A 21,539-nucleotide genomic window follows, 5' to 3' on the forward strand; every position below is an offset into this window, starting at 1 on the left:
ACATGATTGTATTTCTTTATGGGGAAAAAAAAAAAAATAAAAAAATAAAAAAAAAAAATAAATAAATAAATACACCTCCGCCCCACCCCCACCGGTCCGTGGGACACATTTTCAAGCGTTGACCAGCTTGAAAACGCAGCTACAAAAAGGTTGGGGACCACTCTTCTATAGCATAGGTGGGTAAATATGTGTTTTGTTGCTAAAGTTTAATAGTCTATTGATCAAAAATGCACATCAATGAAGGAGATAAATACAAAAATTCCACCTCAAAAAGAAGTGAAAAAGATTGCATTGTTATTATAGCTTCATACTCAGGTTATTATTGTCTGTCCCTTTTCCTTTTGCGGAAATAAGCCGGCTAAATTATTAGACTCGTGCGATGACAGCGAGCGTGCGTGACGTCTCCGGGCATCTTTTCATCAACCGGGGCCAAGTGTAAACTTCCCGCGATTGTCAGACATCTGACTCGGAGCCCGGGAATATTTGTGAACATAATTACCAGAGTGCCACTCATCCCGCTGCAAAATTAAACGCTGCCAATCACACATGGCGGCGCCAGGCGAGGCTGCCCGAGCCAGGTATTAGTTTGGGGGGGGTTGTCGTGTTAAAAGACTGCAAAGCTGAGCGGCATCTCGGGTCTCTGTTCATGAATTAATTACTGTGTTTTCCGGGCCCTAGGGCGCAACGGGTTATAAGGCGCACTGCCGATTAAGCGGGTTTAATCAGGTCTATTTTCATACAAAAGGTGCACCGGATTATATTTACTTTATAAGCATCTCCTCATCTGGAAACAACAACAAATGTATCCCGTGAAAAACCTTCAGACCGGAACTTTCTAATAACTAAAGTTCCTCGAGTGAATAATGCAATCTCACTACACCGGTATGTTTTAACGCTTTCATGGCGAGTTTACTGACATATATAAGTAAGTAAGTAAATTTCCCATACCAAGAAAATAGAGAAAAAGAAGAAGCTTATCGACTACGGTGTCGCCATGGACTAGAAAGGAGGACCAGCGGAAATTTTCAGGACGTATGCAGATCCCAAATACAGATCAGCAGGTACCAGAAGGTAAGGAAAGTCGCTTTTGCATAATATTGCGAAATAAAACGCCGGGTAATATGTCTTACCTTATACACACACCATCCCGTGAAAAACCTTCAGACCGGAACTTTCTAATAACTAAAGTTCCTCGAGTGAATAATTCAAACTCACTACACCGGTATGTTTTAGTGCTTTCATGGCGAGTTTACTGACATACATAAGTAAGTAAGTAAATTTCCTATACCAAGAATATAGAGAAAAAGAAGAAGCTTATCGACTACGGTGTCGCCACGGACTACAAAGGCGGACCAGCGCAGATTTTCAGCACTTATGCAGATCCCAAATACAGATCAGTAGGTACCAGAAGGTAAGAAAAGTCGCTTTTGCATAATATTGCGAAACAAAACGCCGGGTAATATGTCTTACCTTATACACACACCATCCCGTGAAAAACCTTCAGACCGGAACTTTCTAATAACTAAATTTCCTTGAGTGAATAATGCAAACTCACTACACCGGTATGTTTTAGGGCTTTCATGGCGAGTTTACTGACATATATAAGTAAGTAAGTAAATTTCCCATACCAAGAAGATAGAGAAAAAGAAGAAGCTTATCGACTACGGTGTCACCATGGACTACAAAGGCGGACCAGCGCAAATTTTCAGGACGTATGCAGATCCCAAATACAGATCAGCAGGTACCAGAAGGTAAGGAAAGTTGCTTTTGCATAATATTGCGAAACAAAACGCCGGGTAATATGTCTTACCTTATACACACTTCACAATAATACTCCTATGTTGAAGCACAGTACAATCCATCAAGCAGTGTGGCTTCGTAGCTTACCAAAGTCCTACTAAAACATGTTGATAGATTTTTGAGCGCTATGTGTAATGTTCTATGTTTTCAATGGAACATATAAAACGTTGGTGAGGTTTACTTGAGTCATATTGCAGTCTACACGTATCTCTTATGTGTGACCACCATCATACTGCAGTCTACACATTTCTTTTATGTGTGACTGCCATCATATTGCAGTCAGCATGTATATCTTATGTGTGACTGCCATCATATTGCAGTCTACACATATCTCTTATGTGTGACTGCCATCATATTGCAGTCCACACATATCTTTTATGTGTGACTGCCAATATATTGCAGTCTGCATGTATATCTTATGTGTGACTGCCATCATATTGCAGTCTACACATATCTCTTATGTGTGACTGCCATCATATTGCAGTCTACACATATCTCTTATGTGTGACTGCCATCATATTGCAGTCTACACATATATCTTATGTGTGACTGCCATCATATTGCAGTCTACACATATCTCTTATGTGTGACTGCCATCATACTGCAGTCTACAAGTATATATTATGTGTGACTGCCATCATCTTGCAGTCTACATATATCCCTTATGTGTGACTGCCATCATATTGCAGTCTACATGTATCTCTTATGTGTGACTGCCATCATATTGCAGTCTACATGTATCTCTTATGTGTGACTGCCATCATATTGCAGTCTACATGTATCTCTTATGTGTGACTGCCATCATATTGCAGTCTACACGTATCTCTTATGTGTGACTGCCATCATACTGCAGTCTACAAGTATATATTATGTGTGACTGCCATCATCTTGCAGTCTACATATATCCCTCATGTGTGACTGCCAATATATTGCAGTCTACACGTATCTCTTATGTGTGACTGCCATCATCATGCAACCTACATGTACATCTTATGTGTGACTGCCATCACATTGCAGACTACACGTACTGTATCTCTTATGTGTGACTGCCATCTACTGTTCACACTTATCAATACACCATGTACCAAATAAAATAGCTTTGAGGTCGGTAAGCACAACCACAATTGATTCCGTACATTAGGGTTATAAGGCGCACTGTCGAGTTTTTAAACAAATGAAATAATTTTATTTTAGTGCACTTTATAGTCCAAAAAATACGGTAGTTTACACTTTGCGGACTTTGAACTTATTTGAGGCTGAGGAAAAAAATAAAAAAAGGTAGCATCGCTGCAGAGTCTGGGGTTCAGGTTTTGAGGTAATTGTACTTGTGTGCAACACCTGAGCCCAAAAGGATGGAAGAAATCAGCGGACACATGCGACCACGCTTCACCCCAACACCCGTAATGGCGGCGCCACATCTGCGGTTCACCCTCCGCGCTCCTTTAAAGGACGACATTTTCCTGCGCGAGGTTGAAAACCCGAGGGGGCGCCGCCTAAATCAATTAGACGGCCTTGACTTACTTCCCGCGTATCGCATCTGCGGGCACGTGAAGCGAGATAATTCACTCCCTCACTCCGGGGACGCGCGTGCCAACGAGTCATAAACACAAACGCGGCGGAGACGGCAGGCGCCTCCACGCCGTTCTGTCAGGAGCCAAACACGGGGGGGGGGGGGGGGGGCCTCCCGCGGGAACGCCGAGGAGTTGATCCTTGGTGCAAACAACGCCAAGAGATCTTTGGTTTGTTCACGGACGAGGACTTTCACGTCACGCATCCACACCGCGCTTAATATTCAGTGTTTGACATAGTTTCCAGGTGAGAACCATGGACGGTCCTCGCGTTGGAGCTCTGCTAGTCTGCAGCCACCACACCTGAAAGGGTGAAAATGCGTCAAAATGTGCTTTTTTTCCCAGTTACAGAAAAAACAAGGCCGGGATAACTTGGGCTGGCATGTCAGTTTTCCATACCTGTGCAAACATCTGAATGTTCTCCTTTATGCACACAATTTCTTCGTTTTTTTCCGGTTTATTTGGGTAAGCACTCCATTTATGTCGGAATAGCTCGGCTTCAACTTTCACCTCCCTCTCTCAGCTTACATCCACTCCAACGTCTCACCTTTTTTTCCTGCTGGCTTCTAGAGGCAGTAGTTCATCCTCAGTATTTTCAGCTTCAAAAAGATTGTCTTCATTATTTGTTACCAAGTATGCAATGATTAAAATGACCAAAACACGGTAAATATTGTACATATTCCATATTGTTATGAAGGTGTCTGTTACTACATTATATATATACTTGGAGTGTGTATATTGTACATATTACATATAGTTATGAAGGTGCCTGTTACTAGATTATATATATATACTTGCAGTGTGTATATTGTACATATTACATATTGTTATGAAGGTGTCTGTTACTACACTATATATATATATACTTGCAGTGTGTATATTGTACATATTACATATTGTTAAGAAGGTGTCTGTTACTACTTTTTATATATATACTTGCAGTGTGTTTATTGAACATATTACATATGGTTATGAAGGTGTCTAATACTACATTATATATACCGTATATATATATATATATATATATATATATATATATATATATATATATATATATATATATATATATATATATATATATATATATATATATATATATATATATATATATATATATATATATATATATATATATATATATATATATATATATATATATATATATATATATATATATATATATATATATATATATATATATATATATATATATATATATATATATATATATATATATATATATATATATACTTGCAGCACAGCAGATATGATGATCTACATCAACTATTTGGACAGGACAGATTGAAAATACATATATTAAAAACAATTTAAAAAATTAAAAAAATTAAAAAAATTAAAAAAAAATAAAATAAAAAAATAAAAAAATAAAAAATAAAATAAAAAATAAATAAATAAATAAATATATATATATATATATATATATATATATATATATATATATATATATATATATATATATATATATATATATATATATATATATATATATATATATATATATATATATATATATATATATATATATATATATATATATATATATATAAACATCCCGAATATAAGACGGCCAATGTAAAAATATTGTGGTAATGGAAGGATTACCTGGAATGATGCAGCCCGGCTCACTTTAGTCCCTAACGATGCTGTCAAAGTCGACTGTTGCCTTTTCCCCCATCAGCCTCCATGACGGGGAGCCTAAATAAGCCATAAGGAGAAAAAAACGGATGGACGGATTAAGCACCTAAATATGTTTGAAGGCAGATGCCTTCTAATTTGGAAGGCAAACAGTCGGAGGACATAAGTCAACAGCACAAATCCGTGATGTTCGCTCGCTTACCTGACGGCTGTGACACGGGATTAATGACGAGTATTTTTGTTTGTTTTCTTTCCGTGTCTCTCTTCACTTGATGAATGGATGCTCCAATGCAACACAGCAGATAATGCAAACAATTAATGCACAAGCTCTATTATCTCACCTCTTAGAGGTTTGTTCCAAGTCCAAGGCGTTAGACGGCACTAGTGTATAGTTTTGTGGTTTTTTTACTTTTTTGTTGTGCCATAAAAAGTGTTAATACTGTAAGTCTCGCATTTTTTTGACACACCGGCTGTTTGTTTGTAACGTGCATCTTAGTTGTAGTTTGGATTAAACATTTGGAGGTGTTGAAATCGCCATGTACAATTGCTAATGCTAACCAGTGGCAAAGGCAATTTATTAGCATCAAGCTAGCGCATTTTTTGAAAATTGGAGCCTGAGTTTGCTTACGTTGGAGCGTTTATTGACTTGTTGCTTTGTACTTGCAAGTCCAAGGCATTAGACGGCACTATTCTATAGTTTTGTGGGTTTTTTTTGCTATTTTGTCGTGCCATAAAAAGTGTTAATACTGTAAGTATTGCATTTTTTGGACACACCGGCTGTTTGTTTGTAACGTGCATCTTAGTTGTAGTTTGGATTAACACATTTGGAGGTGTTGAAATCACCATGTACAATTGCTAATGCTAACCAGTGGCAAAGCCAATGTATATTAGCATCAAGCTAGCGCATTTTTTGAAAATCGGAGCCTGAGTTTGCTTACCTGGGAGCGTTTTTTGAGTCATTGCGTTGTACTTGAAAGTCCAAGATGTTAGACGGCACTATTCTATAGTTTTGTGGGGGTTTTTTTTCTATTTTGTTGTGCCATAAAAAGTGTTAATACTGTAAGTATTGCATTTTTTGGACACACCGGCTGTTTGTTTGTAACGTGCATCTTAGTATTAGTTTGGGTTAACACATTTGGAGGTGTAGAAATCGCCATGTACAATTGCTAATGCTAACCAGTGGCAAAGGCAATTTATTAGCATCAAGCTAGCGCGTTTTTGGAACAACGGAAGCCCGAGTTTGCTTACGTGGGAGCGTTTTTTGAGTTGTTGCTTTGTACTTGCAAGTCCAAGATGTTAGACGGCACTAGTGTATATTTTTGTGTTCTTTTTTGCTATTTTGTCGTGCCATAAAAAGTGTTAATACTGTAAGTCTCGCATTTTTTTGACACACCGGCTGTTTGTTTGTAACGTGCATCTTAGTTGTAGTTTGGATTAACACATTTGGAGGTGTTGATATCGCCATGTACAATTACTAATGCTAACCAGTGGCAAGGCCAATGTATATTAGCATCAAGCTAGCGCATTTTTTGAAAATCGGAGCCCGAGTTTGCTTACGTGGGAGCGTTTTTTTGAGCCGTTGCTTTGTTGGCATAGAGGTAGCTTAACTGATTGCGCTCTCAGTGCTGCTGCAGTGATCGCCAAGTGCAAGTATGTGGCTATACTTCATGTAGTTAATAAATCCGTGCTAAAAAACTATATAAAGCTGGACAGGACAAAAAAATAAAAATAAATAAAAATAAAAATAAAAATAAAAATAAAAATAAAAATAAAAATAAATAAAAATAAATAAAATAAATAAAATAAATAAAATAAATAAAATAAATAAAATACTTTGTGTTACATCAGAAAGGTGACTCTAATGCGTCCACATGCAAAAAAACGTTTTTCAGCAACTTTCCATTATAAATTAAAGACTAACTGCAAGTCTAACGACCATAAAGACTGGTTAAAGACTGTTCAAGACTGGTACAACCTAATCTAAGCCAATATCATCATTGACATGATAGACACATACAAAAACTAACATTTTCCAGCAACTTTTTGATGTATATGACAGACAAACTGCAAGTCTAACGACCATAAAGACTGGTTAAAGACTATTCAAGACTGGTATAACCTAATCTAAGTCGATATCGTCATTGACATGATAGACACATACAAAAAATAACGTTTTGCAGCAACTTTCCATTGTAAATTAAAGACTAACTGCAAGTCTAACGACCATAAAGACTGGTCCAAGACTGTTATAGACTGGTACAACATAAAGAGTCATTAACATGATAGACACATGCAAAAACTAACGTTTTCCAGCAACTTTTAGTGTAAATTAAAGACTAACTGCATGTCTAACGACCATAAAGACTGGTCCAAGACTGTTAAAGACTGGTATGACATGAAGAGTCATTGACATGATAGACACATGCAAAAACTAACGTTTTCCAGCAACCTTTAGTGTAAATTAAAGACCAACTGCAAGTCTAACGACCATAAAGACTGGTTCAAGACTGTTGAAGACATGAAATAAAGTTGCCAATACACATTTTGAGTAGTTTAATATGAGCAGAGCCATTTTTAGAGTTGGAGGTAGAAAAAAAACCAAGTGTGTTTATTTTGAGAGTTACGACTTGCAAATGGCCCCCATTTTGCCGGAATGGCCCATAATGCATTGTGCTTTAAACAGAAGTGATCATTCCCCTCCATGTCGGTCCGCACGTCCTCTAAATGACTTTGTCTCAAGACGGAGAGCTTTGAATCTGCCGAGGAAGAGAAGTCGGCGTCCCAAATGGGAGTCATAAAGTCGTTCATAGATTAGGTTCCGTTACCAAACCCTGGGGAAGGTAGTTGTTTTTCTTCTTCCTAACAGAGGATTCAAAAAACAGTAAGTAAAATGCTTGTGCGTCACATTCTAGGTCCCCGTAAACAATAGCGAAATATATCACATCACACATGAATCGTGGAAATGCATTCCAAAAAAACACTTTTACACTTCGCGCCTAGAACAGTCCGGATGGTTCTTTTCCTCTTTGGTCCGGAGGACACCACGCCCACAGTTTCCAAAAACAATTTGAAATGTGGACTCGTCAGACCACGGAACACTTTTCCACTTTGCATCAGTCCATTTTTGATGAGATCGGGCCCATTGAAGCCGGCGGCGTTTCTGGGTGTTGTTGATAAATGGCTGTGGCTTTGCACAGTAGAGTTTTAACTTGCACTTACGGATGTAGCGACCGACTGTAGTTACCGACTGTGGTTTTCTGAAGTGTTCCTGAGCCCATGTGGTGATTTCCTTTACACACCGATGTCGCCTTTTTAATGCAGTACCGCCTGAAGGATCCGAAGTGCGTAATAGCATGGCTTACGTGCAGTGATTTCAACCGTTTTGATGATATTACGGAGCGTGGATGGTGAAATCCCTAAATTCCTTGCAATAGCTGGTTGAGAAATGTTGTTCTTTAAACTGTAGGAGAATTTTCTCAAGCATTTGTTGACAATGTGGTGTTTCTGGGTGTTGTTGATAAATGGCTGTGGCTTTGCACAGTAGAGTTTTAACTTGCACTTACAGATGTAGCGACCGACTGTAGTTACCGACAGTGGTTTTCTGAAGTGTTCCTGAGCATATGTGGTGATATCCTTTACACACCGATGTAGCCACGAACTGTAGTTACTGACAGCGGTTTTCTGAAGTGTTCCTGAGCCCATGTGGTGATATCCTTTACACACTGATCTCGCTTTTTGATGCAGTATCGCCTGAGTGATGGAAGGCCCGTAATATCAACGTTTACGTGCAGTGATTACTCCAGATTATCTAAACCTTTCGATGATATTGCGGAACGTTGATGAGCATTCCTCAACTTTCTCAGTCTTTTTTGCCACTCGTGCCAGCTTTTTTCGAAACATGTCGCAGGCATCAAATTCCAAATGAGCTAATATTTGCAAAAAATCACATAAAATAGTTTTTCCAGTTCAAATGTTATGTAACTTGTCTTTGCATCAGTCCATCTTAGATGAGTTCGGACGCAGGCGGCGTCTCCGGGTGTTGTTGATAAATGGCTTTGGCTTTGTATAGTAGAGTTTTAACTTGCACTTACGGATGTAGCGATCGACTGTAGTTACTGACAGTGGTTTTCTGAAGTGTTCCTTAGCCCATGTGGTGATATCCTTTACACACCGATGTCCCTTTTTGATGCAGTACCGCCTCAGGGATCGAAGGTCCGCAATATCATCGCTTACGTGCAGTGATTTCCCCAAATTCCCTGAACCTTTCGATGATATTACGTAACGTTGATGAGCATTCCTCAACTTTATCAGTCTTTTTTGCCACTTGTGCCAGCTTTTTTTTAAACACGTCGCAGGCAACAAATTCCAAATGAGCTCATATTTGCAAACAATAATAAAGTTTTCCAGTTCGAACGTTAAGTATCTTGTCTTTGCAGTCTATTCAATTGAATATAATAATAATAATAATAATAATAATAATAGTAATATTAATAATAATAATAATAATATATTTTATTTGTAGAAGCACTTTACATTGAATAAACAACCTCAAAGTGCTACAGTGTATTAAAAACATATATATAAAAAATAAAAATATATACAAAATTAATAAAAATTAAAACTACAACAACAAAATAGCTAAAACTAGTATGCATATATCTAAAAAAAAGGCTTTTTTTTTTTTTTTTTAAAAAGAAGGGTTTTTAAGCCTTTTTTAAAAGCATCCACAGTCTGTGGTGCCCTCAGGTGGTCAGGGAGAGCGTTCCACAGGTCCACATATAAGTTGAAAAGGATTTACAAATCATTGTATTCTCTTTTTATGTACCATTTACACAATGTGAAAACTTCCCCGCTTTTGGGGTTTAGTATATAAAAGAGTGATATCGTGATACGGGGTCAGGCCCGCGGTGACGTCCCCACTACTCACCTTATCCTCCTCTCATTCCGGCTTTTTGACAACACTATTAAGGATGGAATTCAATGCCCCGCTGCGTCACACCTGCTCCCGAGGAAGCAGCAGCATCCGGCCAACGCTGATAAATCTCACACTTTCCCTCCGTGATGTGAGAGAGAGCCACCCAGGGAGGCACTTCATCACCTGGAAGGGCCCGCCGCCGCCGCCACCGCCGCCGCCGCCACCGCCGCCGCCGCCGTCCGCCCTCGCAACTGGCCGGGTCTGGCGAAGGGAAGAGGAAATGGCACTCGTAATGTTCCCGGGCATGTTTGGTTTGGGCGGAATGCTTTCATCGATCAGCTTCGTGGACACCTGCCCGCAGCCGGTGGAAACACGGCGGAACTTCACTTTCTTTGTTTTGACTCTCGGCGTGACAGTGCAAGATGGCGCCACACCCGTGTCTTTTTTTTAGTGGTGGTGTCGCTTCCGTCCGAGCGCAGCCCGACAGCAGAAGGGAACATTGTTAAGGGTTGGTCGTTTTTTTTAGATCAAATATTGCACAAGATTAAACTGAAACCATAACTTTGCATAGTCAACATCTATAACTCTATAACTTTGCACAGAGTACCACAGAGTCCAACAAACTATGAAGACTGGTTAAAGACTGTTCAAGAATGATATACTCTGAAGAGTTATACAAGCAGATACTATCGTTGTCATGATAAACTTGTGTAAAAACTAACGTTTTCCTGCAACAATTTAATGTAAATTAAAGACTAACTGCAGGTCTAACGACCATAAAGACTGGTTAAAGACTGCTCAAGACTTTTATTACCTAAAAAGTGATCTAAGCCGATATCATCATTGACATGATAGACATATGCAAAAACCCAAATTTTTTAGCAACAATTTAATGTAAATTAAAGACTAACTGCAGGTCTAACGACCATAAAGACTGGTTAAAGACTGCTCAAGACTGTTATTACCTAAAACGTGATCTAAGCCGATATCATCATTGACATGATAGACATATGCAAAAACCCAAATTTTTTAGCAACAATTTAATGTAAATTAAAGACTAACTGCAGGTCTAACGACCATAAAGACTGGTTAAAGACTGCTCAAGACTGTTATTACCTAAAACGTGATCTAAGCCGATATCATCATTGACATGATAGACGTATGCAAAAACCCAAATTTTTTAGCAACAATTTAATGTAAATTAAAGACTAACTGCAGGTCTAACGACCATAAAGACTGGTTAAAGACTGCTCAAGACTGTTATTACCTAAAACGTGATCTAAGCCGATATCATCATTGACATGATAGACATATGCAAAAACCCAAATTTTTTAGCAACAATTTAATGTAAATTAAAGACTAACTGCAGGTCTAACGACCATAAAGACTGGTTAAAGACTGCTCAAGACTGTTATTACCTAAAACGTGATCTAAGCCGATATCATCATTGACATGATAGACGTATGCAAAAACCCAAATTTTTTAGCAACAATTTAATGTAAATTAAAGACTAACTGCAGGTCTAACGACCATAAAGACTGGTTAAAGACTGCTCAAGACTGTTATTACCTAAAACGTGATCTAAGCCGATATCATCATTGACATGATAGACATATGCAAAAACCCAAATTTTTTAGCAACAATTTAATGTAAATTAAAGACTAACTGCAGGTCTAACGACCATAAAGACTGGTTAAAGACTGCTCAAGACTGTTATTACCTAAAACGTGATCTAAGCCGATATCATCATTGACATGATAGACATATGCAAAAACCCAAATTTTTTAGCAACAATTTAATGTAAATTAAAGACTAACTGCAGGTCTAACGACCATAAAGACTGGTTAAAGACTGCTCAAGACTGTTATTACCTAAAAAGTGATCTAAGCCGATATCATCATTGACATGATAGACATATGCAAAAACCCAAATTTTTTAGCAACAATTTAATGTAAATTAAAGACTAACTGCAAGTCTAATGACCATAAAGACTGGTTAAAGACTGCTCAAGACTGTTATTACCTAAAAAGTGATCTAAGCCGATATCATCATTGACATGATAGACATATGCAAAAACCCAAATTTTTTAGCAACAATTTAATGTAAATTAAAGACTGACTGCAGGTCTAACGACCATAAAGACTGGTTAAAGACTGCTCAAGACTGTTATTACCTAAAACGTGATCTAAGCCGATATCATCATTGACATGATAGATGTATGCAAAAACCCAAATTTTTTAGCAACAATTTAATGTAAATTAAAGACTAACTGCAGGTCTAACGACCAAAAAGACTGGTTAAAGACTGCTCAAGACAGTTATTACCTAATACGTGATCTAAGCCGATATCATCATTGACATGATAGACGTATGCAAAAACCCAAATTTTTTAGCAACAATTTAATGTAAATTAAAGACTAACTGCAGGTCTAACGACCATAAAGACTGGTTAAAGACTGCTCAAGACTGTTATTACCTAAAAAAGTGATCTAAGCCGATATCATCATTGACATGATAGACATATGCAAAAACCCAAATTTTTTAGCAACAATTTAATGTAAATTAAAGACTAACTGCAGGTCTAACGACCATGAAGACTGGTTAAAGACTGCTCAAGACTGTTATTACCTAAAACGTGATCTAAGCCGATATCATCATTGACATGATAGATATATGCAAAAACCCAAATTTTTTTAGCAACAATTTAATGTAAATTAAAGACTAACTGCAGGTCTAACGACCAAAAAGACTGGTTAAAGACTGCTCAAGACTGTTATTACCTAAAAAGTGATCTAAGCCGATATCATCATTGACATGATAGACATATGCAAAAACCCAAATTTTTTAGCAACAATTTAATGTAAATTAAAGACTAACTGCAGGTCTAACGACCATAAAGACTGGTTAAAGACTGCTCAAGACTGTTATTACCTAAAAAGTGATCTAAGCCGATATCATCATTGACATGATAGACATATGCAAAAACCCAAATTTTTTAGCAACAATTTAATGTAAATTAAAGACTAACTGCAGGTCTAACGACCATGAAGACTGGTTAAAAACTGCTCAAGACTGTTATTACCTAAAACGTGATCTAAGCCGATATCATCATTGACATGATAGACATATGCAAAAACCCAAATTTTTTAGCAACAATTTAATGTAAATTAAAGACTAACTGCAGGTCTAACGACCATAAAGACTGGTTAAAGACTGCTCAAGACTGTTAATACCTAAAACGTGATCTAAGCCGATATCATCATTGACATGATAGACATATGCAAAAACCCTAATTTTTTAGCAACAATTTAATGTAAATTAAAGACTAACTGCAGGTCTAACGACCATAAAGACTGGTTAAAGACTGCTCAAGACTGTTATTACCTAAAAAGTGATCTAAGCCGATATCATCATTGACATGATAGACATATGCAAAAACCCAATTTTTTTAGCAACAATTTAATGTAAATTAAAGACTAACTGCAGGTCTAACGACCATGAAGACTGGTTAAAGACTGCTCAAGACTGTTATTACCTAAAACGTGATCTAAGCCGATATCATCATTGACATGATAGATATATGCAAAAACCCAAATTTTTTAGCAACAATTTAATGTAAATTAAAGACTAACTGCAGGTCTAACGACCAAAAAGACTGGTTAAAGACTGCTCAAGACAGTTATTACCTAAAACGTGATCTAAGCCGATATCATCATTGACATGATAGACATATGCAAAAACCCAAATTTTTTAGCAACAATTTAATGTAAATTAAAGACTAACTGCAGGTCTAACGACCATAAAGACTGGTTAAAGACTGCTCAAGACTGTTATTACCTAAAAAGTGATCTAAGCCGATATCATCATTGACATGATAGACATATGCAAAAACCCAAATTTTTTAGCAACAATTTAATGTAAATTAAAGATTAACTGCAGGTCTAACGACCATAAAGACTGGTTAAAGACTGCTCAAGACTGTTATTACCTAAAAAGTGATCTAAGCCGATATCATCATTGACATGATAGACATATGCAAAAACCCAAATTTTTAATTTTTACGTTTTAATGTAAATTAAAGACTAACTACAAGTCTAATGACAATAAAGACTGGTTCAAGACTGTTAAAGACTGATACACCCTAAATAATTATGTAAGCAGATACCTTCATTGACACATGCAAAAACTAACGTTTTCCTGCTACTTGTTAATGTAAGTTAAAGACTAACTGCAAGTCTAACGACCATAAAGACTGGTTCAAGACTGTTCAAGACTGGTACAACCTAAATAGTGATCTAAGCCGATACCGTCATTGACATGATAGACACATGCAAAAACTAATGTTTTGCAGCAACTTTTTATGTAAACTAAAGACTAACTGCAAGTCTAACAACCATAAAGATTGGTTAAAGACTGTTCAAGACTGGTCTAACTTAAAGAGTGATCTAAGCCAATACCGTCATTGACATTATAGACACATACAAAAACTAACGTTTTCCAGCAACTTTTATTGTAAATTAAAGACCAACTGCATGTCTAACGACCAAAAAGACTGGTTCAAGACTGTTCAAGACTGGTATAACATAAAGAGTCATTGACATGATATACACATGCAAAAAAACTAACGTTTTCCAGCAACTTTTAGTGTAAATTAAAGCCTAACTGCAAGTCGAACGACCATAAAGACTGGTTCAAGACCGTTCAAGACTGGAATAACATAAAGAGTCATTGACATGATAGACACATGCAAGAACTAACGTTTTCCAGCAACTTTTAGTGTAAATTAAAGCCTAACTGCAAGTCTAATGACCATAAAGACTGGTTCAAGACTGTTCAAGACTGGTACAACATAAAGAGTCATTGACATGATAGACATATCCAAAATAACGTTTTCCAGCAACTTTTAGTGTAAATTAAAGACCAACTGCATGTGTAACGACAAAAAAGACTGGTTCAAGACTGTTCAAGACCGGTATAACATAAAGAGTCATTGACATGATAGACACATGCAAAAAAACTAAGTTTTCCAGCAACTTTTAGTGTAAATTAAAGCCTAACTGCAAGTCTAACGACCATAAAGACTGGTTCAAGACTGTTGAAGACTGGTACAACATAAAGAGTCATTGACATGATAGACACATGCAAGAACTAACGTTTTCCAGCAACTTTTAGTGTAAATTAAAGACCAACTGCATGTCTAACGACCAAAAAGACTGGTTCAAGACTGTTCAAGACTGGTATAACATAAAGAGTCATTGACATGATAGACACATGCAAAACAACTAAGTTTTCCAGCAACTTTTAGTGTAAATTAAAGACTAACTGCAAGTCTAATGACCATAAAGACTGGTTCAAGACTGTTCAAGACTGGTATAACATAAATAGTCATTGACATGATACACACATGCAAGAACTAACGTTTTCCAGCAACTTTTAGTGTAAATTAAAGACTAACTGCAAGTCTAATGACCATAAAGACTGGTTCAAGACTGGTATAACATAAAGAGTCATTAACATGATAGACACATGCAAAAACTAACGTTTTCCAGCAACTTTTAGTGTAAATTAAAGCCTAACTGCAAGTCTAACGACCATAAAGACTGGTTCAAGACTGTTGAAGACTGGTACAACATAAAGAGTCATTAACATGATAGACATCTGCAAAACAACTAAGTTTTCCAGCAACTTTTAGTGTAAATTAAAGCCTAACTGCAAGTCTAATGACCATAAAGACTGGTTCAAGACTGTTCAAGACCGGTATAACATAAAGACTGTTTTAAGCTGATACCGTCATTAACATGATAGACACATGCAAAAAACTACGTTTTCCAGCAACTTTGAGTGTAAATTAAAGCCTAACTGCAAGTCTAACGACCATAAAGACTGGTTCAAGACTGTTCAAGACTGGTATAACAGAAAGAGTCATTAACATGATAGTCACGTGCAAAAACGAACATTTTCCAGCAACATTTAGTGTAAATTAAAGCCTAACTGCAAGTCTAACGACCATAAAGACTGGTTCAAGACTGTTCAAGACTGGTATAACATAAAGAGTCATTGACATGATAGACACATGCAAAAACGAATGTTTTCCAGCAACTTTTAGTGTAAATTAAAGCCTAACTGCAAGTCTAACGACCATAAAGACTGGTTCAAGACTGTTCAAGACTGGTACAACATAAAGAGTCATTAACATGATAGACACATGCAAAAACTAACGTTTCCCAGCAACTTTTAGTCTCAATTAAAGCCTAACTGCAAGTCTAACGACCATAAAGACTGGTTCAAGACTGTTCAAGACTGGTATAACCTAATATAAGCCGATACTGTCAATGATGGGATGTACAAATGCCTGCAAGTATGTTGTCCAAGCACGTTTTGTGTACATGAATGATGTTTGAGCTCCCCCACCAAATGCTGCTGAGCTTTGTTTACTTCTTGGCGACTTTGCCGCGGCGCACAAACTCCAGCAGGAGAAGATCTTTGTCAGGAGTTTTGTTCCTCAGCACCCGGAGGCCCCGCCCGCCCGCCTTGTCCTCCGCGGCGAGTCCCCAGGTTGCAGCCACGTTTCCACCCCGCCAAGAGACCAAGCTGCTTATGTCTTGAAAAGCGTCCGGGGGCCCCCAACCACGCTGGCGGCGAGCGTTTGCGGCGGCGCCTTCGGCAGCGCATTAATACCGCGCTGGAAAGTCTTTGAGGATGGCAGCTTTGCATCCTGTTTGGCTGCACGGCCGCTGGAGACGCCACGGGGCTTGAAGGTCAGGGGGATTGCGTCGGTGGTGAAAATGTTGGAGCTAATTATGGGCCAGTCGCTCACATATTGGGTTTTAGGAACCTTGAACATTAAGCTCCAACATTTGACTTGATATCATTGATTTCATGTCAGGGAGGAGGGAAAAAAACGACCTCCTCCAGGGATTTTTATATCCATTTATTGTGTGCTTAATTTATGGGAACACAAGCAGCTGCGGCTCTTTTCAATCTATAAACAACAAACACTGACTCACATTTTGGATTCTGATGTCTTTTTCTCACCTGAGCTAAAAAAAAAATCCATCAAAACGTAGTAATAGACACCTTCATAACAATATGTACAATATACACACTGCAAGTATATATATAATGTAGTAATAGACACCTTCATAACAATATGTAATATGTACAATATACACACTGCAAGTATATATATATATAATGTAGTAACAGACACCTTCATAACAATATGTACAATATACACACTGCAAGTATATATATATAATGTATTAACAGACACATTCATAACAATATGTAATATGTACAATATACACACTGCAAGTATATATATAATGTAGTAACAGACACCTTCATAACAATATGTACAATATACACACTGCAAGTATGTATAAATAATGTAGTAACAGACACCTTCATAACAATATGTACAATATACACACTGCAAGTATATATATAATGTAGTAATAGACACCTTCATAACAATATGTAATATGTACAATATACACACTGCAACTATATATATAATGTAGTAATAGACACCTTCATAACAATATGTAATATGTACAATATACACACTGCAAGTATATATATATAATGTAGTAGCAGACACCCTCATAACAATATGTACAATATACACACTGCAAGTATGTATATAATGTAGTAACAGACACCTTCATAACAATATGTAATATGTAGAATATACACAGTGCAAGTATATATATAATGTAGTAACAGACACCTTCATAATAATATGTACAATATACACACTGCAAGTATATATATATATATATATATATATATATATATATATAATGTAGTGATAGACACCTTCATAACAATATGTAATATGTACAATATACACACTGCAAGTATGTATATAATGTAGTAACAGACACCTTCATAACAATATGTAATATGTACAATATACACACTGCAAGTATATATATAATGTAGTAACAGACACCTTCATAACAATATGTAATATGTACAATATACACACTGCAAGTATGTATATAATGTAGTAACAGACACCTTCATAACAATATGTAATATGTACAATATACACACTGCAAGTATATATATAATGTAGTAACAGACACCTTCATAACAATATGTAATATGTACAATATACACACTGCAAGTATATATATAATGTAGTAACAGACACCTTCATAACAATATGTAATACGTACAATATACACACTGCAAGTATATATATATAATGTAGTAACAGACACCTTCATAAAAATACTGTCCAAGACTGTTATAATTTAAAGAGTGATCTAAGGCCATTGACATGATAGACACATGCACAAACTAACATTTTCCCAGCAACTTTTTAATATAAATTAAAGGCTATCTGCAAATCTCACGACCATAAAGACTGGTTAAAGACTGTTCAAGACTGGTACGACCTAAATAGTTATATAAGCAGATGCTGATACCACCATGATAGACACATGCAAAAACTACCATTTCTCAGCAACATTTTAATGTAAACTGTGTAAAAATATTGAATATTTTAATTGGCATTGATTAAGTGTTCATCCCAATATGAAGTATATATTCATATATTGTTGTACTTTCCGGAAAAGGACCCAATTGAAGGTTTTGGTATGCATTGTTAGCGTCGGCTTCGACCTTTTAGGAGCCTTTGCTTGTCAGGCTGGCCTGGCTGGCGTGTGAGAGATTAAAACCCCGCAGCATTCTAATGACAAGCGAGGGGTCGCAACATGTCGCCACTAATGGGACAACTCGGGCCTCAGCCTTGACCTGTGGGGGCTTTGCACTTTAGCACAACCGCCAAACAACGGGAGCTATTTTTTATTTATTTTTTATTTTTTTTTAAATGCTGAAGTCAATTAAAGCTTGAAATAAATACAAGTTTGTTTTGTTTTTTGTCAATTTCTTGACCTTCAAAATTGCAACATTATTAGTGGGCAACACATGCATTAATAATACATCAAGCTAAGGCTTAGGTCAGGCTGATTAGAAAACAATTAAAACTAATCAATAAATGTACGTACAATCACGTAGTGCTAAAATAAATAAACTAAATAATAATAAATGCTTCCTAATTAAACTGTCAATCAAATTAAAGCACAATTGACAATACAGCTTCACCACATAAGCAGACACTGATACTGTCATTGACATGATAGACACATGCACAAACTAAATTAAAGACTAACTGCAAGTCTAACGACCACAAAGACTGGTTAAAGACTGTTCAAGACTGATACACCCTGAAGAGTTATACAAACAGATACTGTCATTGACATTATAGACACATGCCAAAACTAACATTTTCTTGCAGATTTTTTTGTGTAATTTAAAGACAAACTGCAAGTCTAATGACCACAAAGACTGGTTAAAGACTGTTCAAGACTGATACACCCTGAAGAGTTATACAAACAGATACTGTCATTGACATGATAGACATGCCAAAACTAACATTTTCCAGCAATGTTTTAATTTAAGTTAAAGACTAACTGCAAGTCTTACAAGCATAAAGACCGGTTAAAGACTGTTCAAGACTGGTATAATTTAAAGAGTTATCCAAGCCAATACTGTCATTGACATTATAGACACATGCCAAAACTAACATTTTCTCGCGATTTTTTTTGTGTAATTTAAAAACTAATGGCAAGTCTAATGACCACAAAGACTGGTTAAAGACTGTTCAAGACTGATACACCCTGAAGAGTTATACAAACAGATACTGTCACATGCAAAAACTAACATTTTCCAGCAACTTTTCAATGCAAATTAAAGACTAACTGCAAGTTTCACAACCATAAAGACTGGTTAAAGACTGTTCAAGACTGGTATAATTTAAAGAGTGATCCAAGCCGATACTGTCATTGACATGATAGACACATGCCAAAACTAACATTTTCTCGCTAATTTGTTTGTGTAATTTAAAAACTAACGCCAAGTCTAATGACCACAAAGACTGGTTAAAGACTGTTCAAGACTGATACACCCTGAAGAGTTATACAAACAGATACTGTCATTGACATGATAGACACATGCAAAAACTAACATTTTCCATTAACTTTTCAATGCAAATTAAAAACTAAGTGCAAGTTTCAGAACCATAAAGACTGGTTAAAGACTGTTCAAGACTAGTATAATTTAAAGAGTGATCCAAGCCGATACTGTCACTGACATGACAGACACATGCCAAAACTAACATTTTCTGGCAATTTTTTTTGTGTAATTTAAAAAATAACGGCAAGTCTAATGACCACAAAGACTGGTTAAAGACTGTTCAAGACTGATACACCCTGAAGAGTTGTACAAACAGATACTGTCGTTGACATGATAGACATGCCAAAACTAACATTTTCCAGCAGAGTTTTAATGTAAGTTAAAGACTAACTGCAAGTCTCACAGGCATAAAGACTGGTTAAAGACTGTTCAAGACTGGTATGATTTAAAGAGTGATCCAAGCCGATACTGTCATTGACATTATAGACGCATGCCAAAACTAACATTTTCTCGCAGATTTTTTTGTGTAATTTAAAGACTAACTGCAAGTCTAATGACCACAAAGACTGGTTAAAGTTTGTTAAAGACTGATACACCCTGAAGAGTTATACAAACAGATACTGTTATTGACATTATAGACACATGCCAAAACTAACATTTTCTCGCAAATTTTTTTGTGTAATTTAAAAACTAACGGCAAGTCTAATGACCACAAAGACTGTTTAAAGACTGTTCAAGACTGATACACCCTGAAGAGTTATACAAACAGATACTGTCATTGTCATTATAGACACATGCCAAAACTAACATTTTCTCGCAAATGTTTTTGTGTAATTTAAAAACTAACGGCAAGTCTAATGACCACAAAGACTGGTTAAAGACTGTTCAAGACTAATACACCCTGAAGAGTTATACAAACAGATACTGTCATTGACATGATAGACACATGCAAAAACTAACATTTTCCAGCAACGTTTTAATGTAAGTTAAAGACTAACTGCAAGTTTCACAAACATAAAGACTGGTTAAAGACTTTTCAAGACTAGTATAATTTAAAGAGTGATCCAAGCCGATACTGTCACTGACATGACAGACACATGCCAAAACTAACATTTTCTGGCAAATTTTTTTGTGTAATTTAAAAACTAACGGCAAGTCTAATGACCACAAAGACTGGTTAAGGACTGTTCAAGACTGATACACCCTGAAGAGTTGTACAAACAGATACTGTCGTTGACATGATAGACATGCCAAAACTAAAATTTTCCAGCAAAGTTTTAATGTAAGTTAAAGACTAACTGCAAGTCTCACAACCATAAAGACTGGTTAAAGAATGTTCAAGACTGGCATAGTTTAAAGAGTGATCCAAGCCGATATTGTCATTGACATGATAGACACATGCCAAAACTAACATTTTCTCCCAGATTTTTTTGTGTAATTTAAAAACTAACGGCAAGTCTAATGACCACAAATACTGGTTAAAGACTGTTCAAGACTGATACACCCTGAAGAGTTATACAAACAGATACTGTCGTTGACATGATAGACATGCCAAAACTAACATTTTCCAGCAACGTTTTAATGTAAGTTAAAGACTAACTGCAAGTCTCACAA

This window comes from Entelurus aequoreus, linkage group LG02 (assembly GCF_033978785.1).
Source record: "Entelurus aequoreus isolate RoL-2023_Sb linkage group LG02, RoL_Eaeq_v1.1, whole genome shotgun sequence".
NCBI classification, from domain to species: Eukaryota; Metazoa; Chordata; class Actinopteri; order Syngnathiformes; family Syngnathidae; genus Entelurus; species Entelurus aequoreus.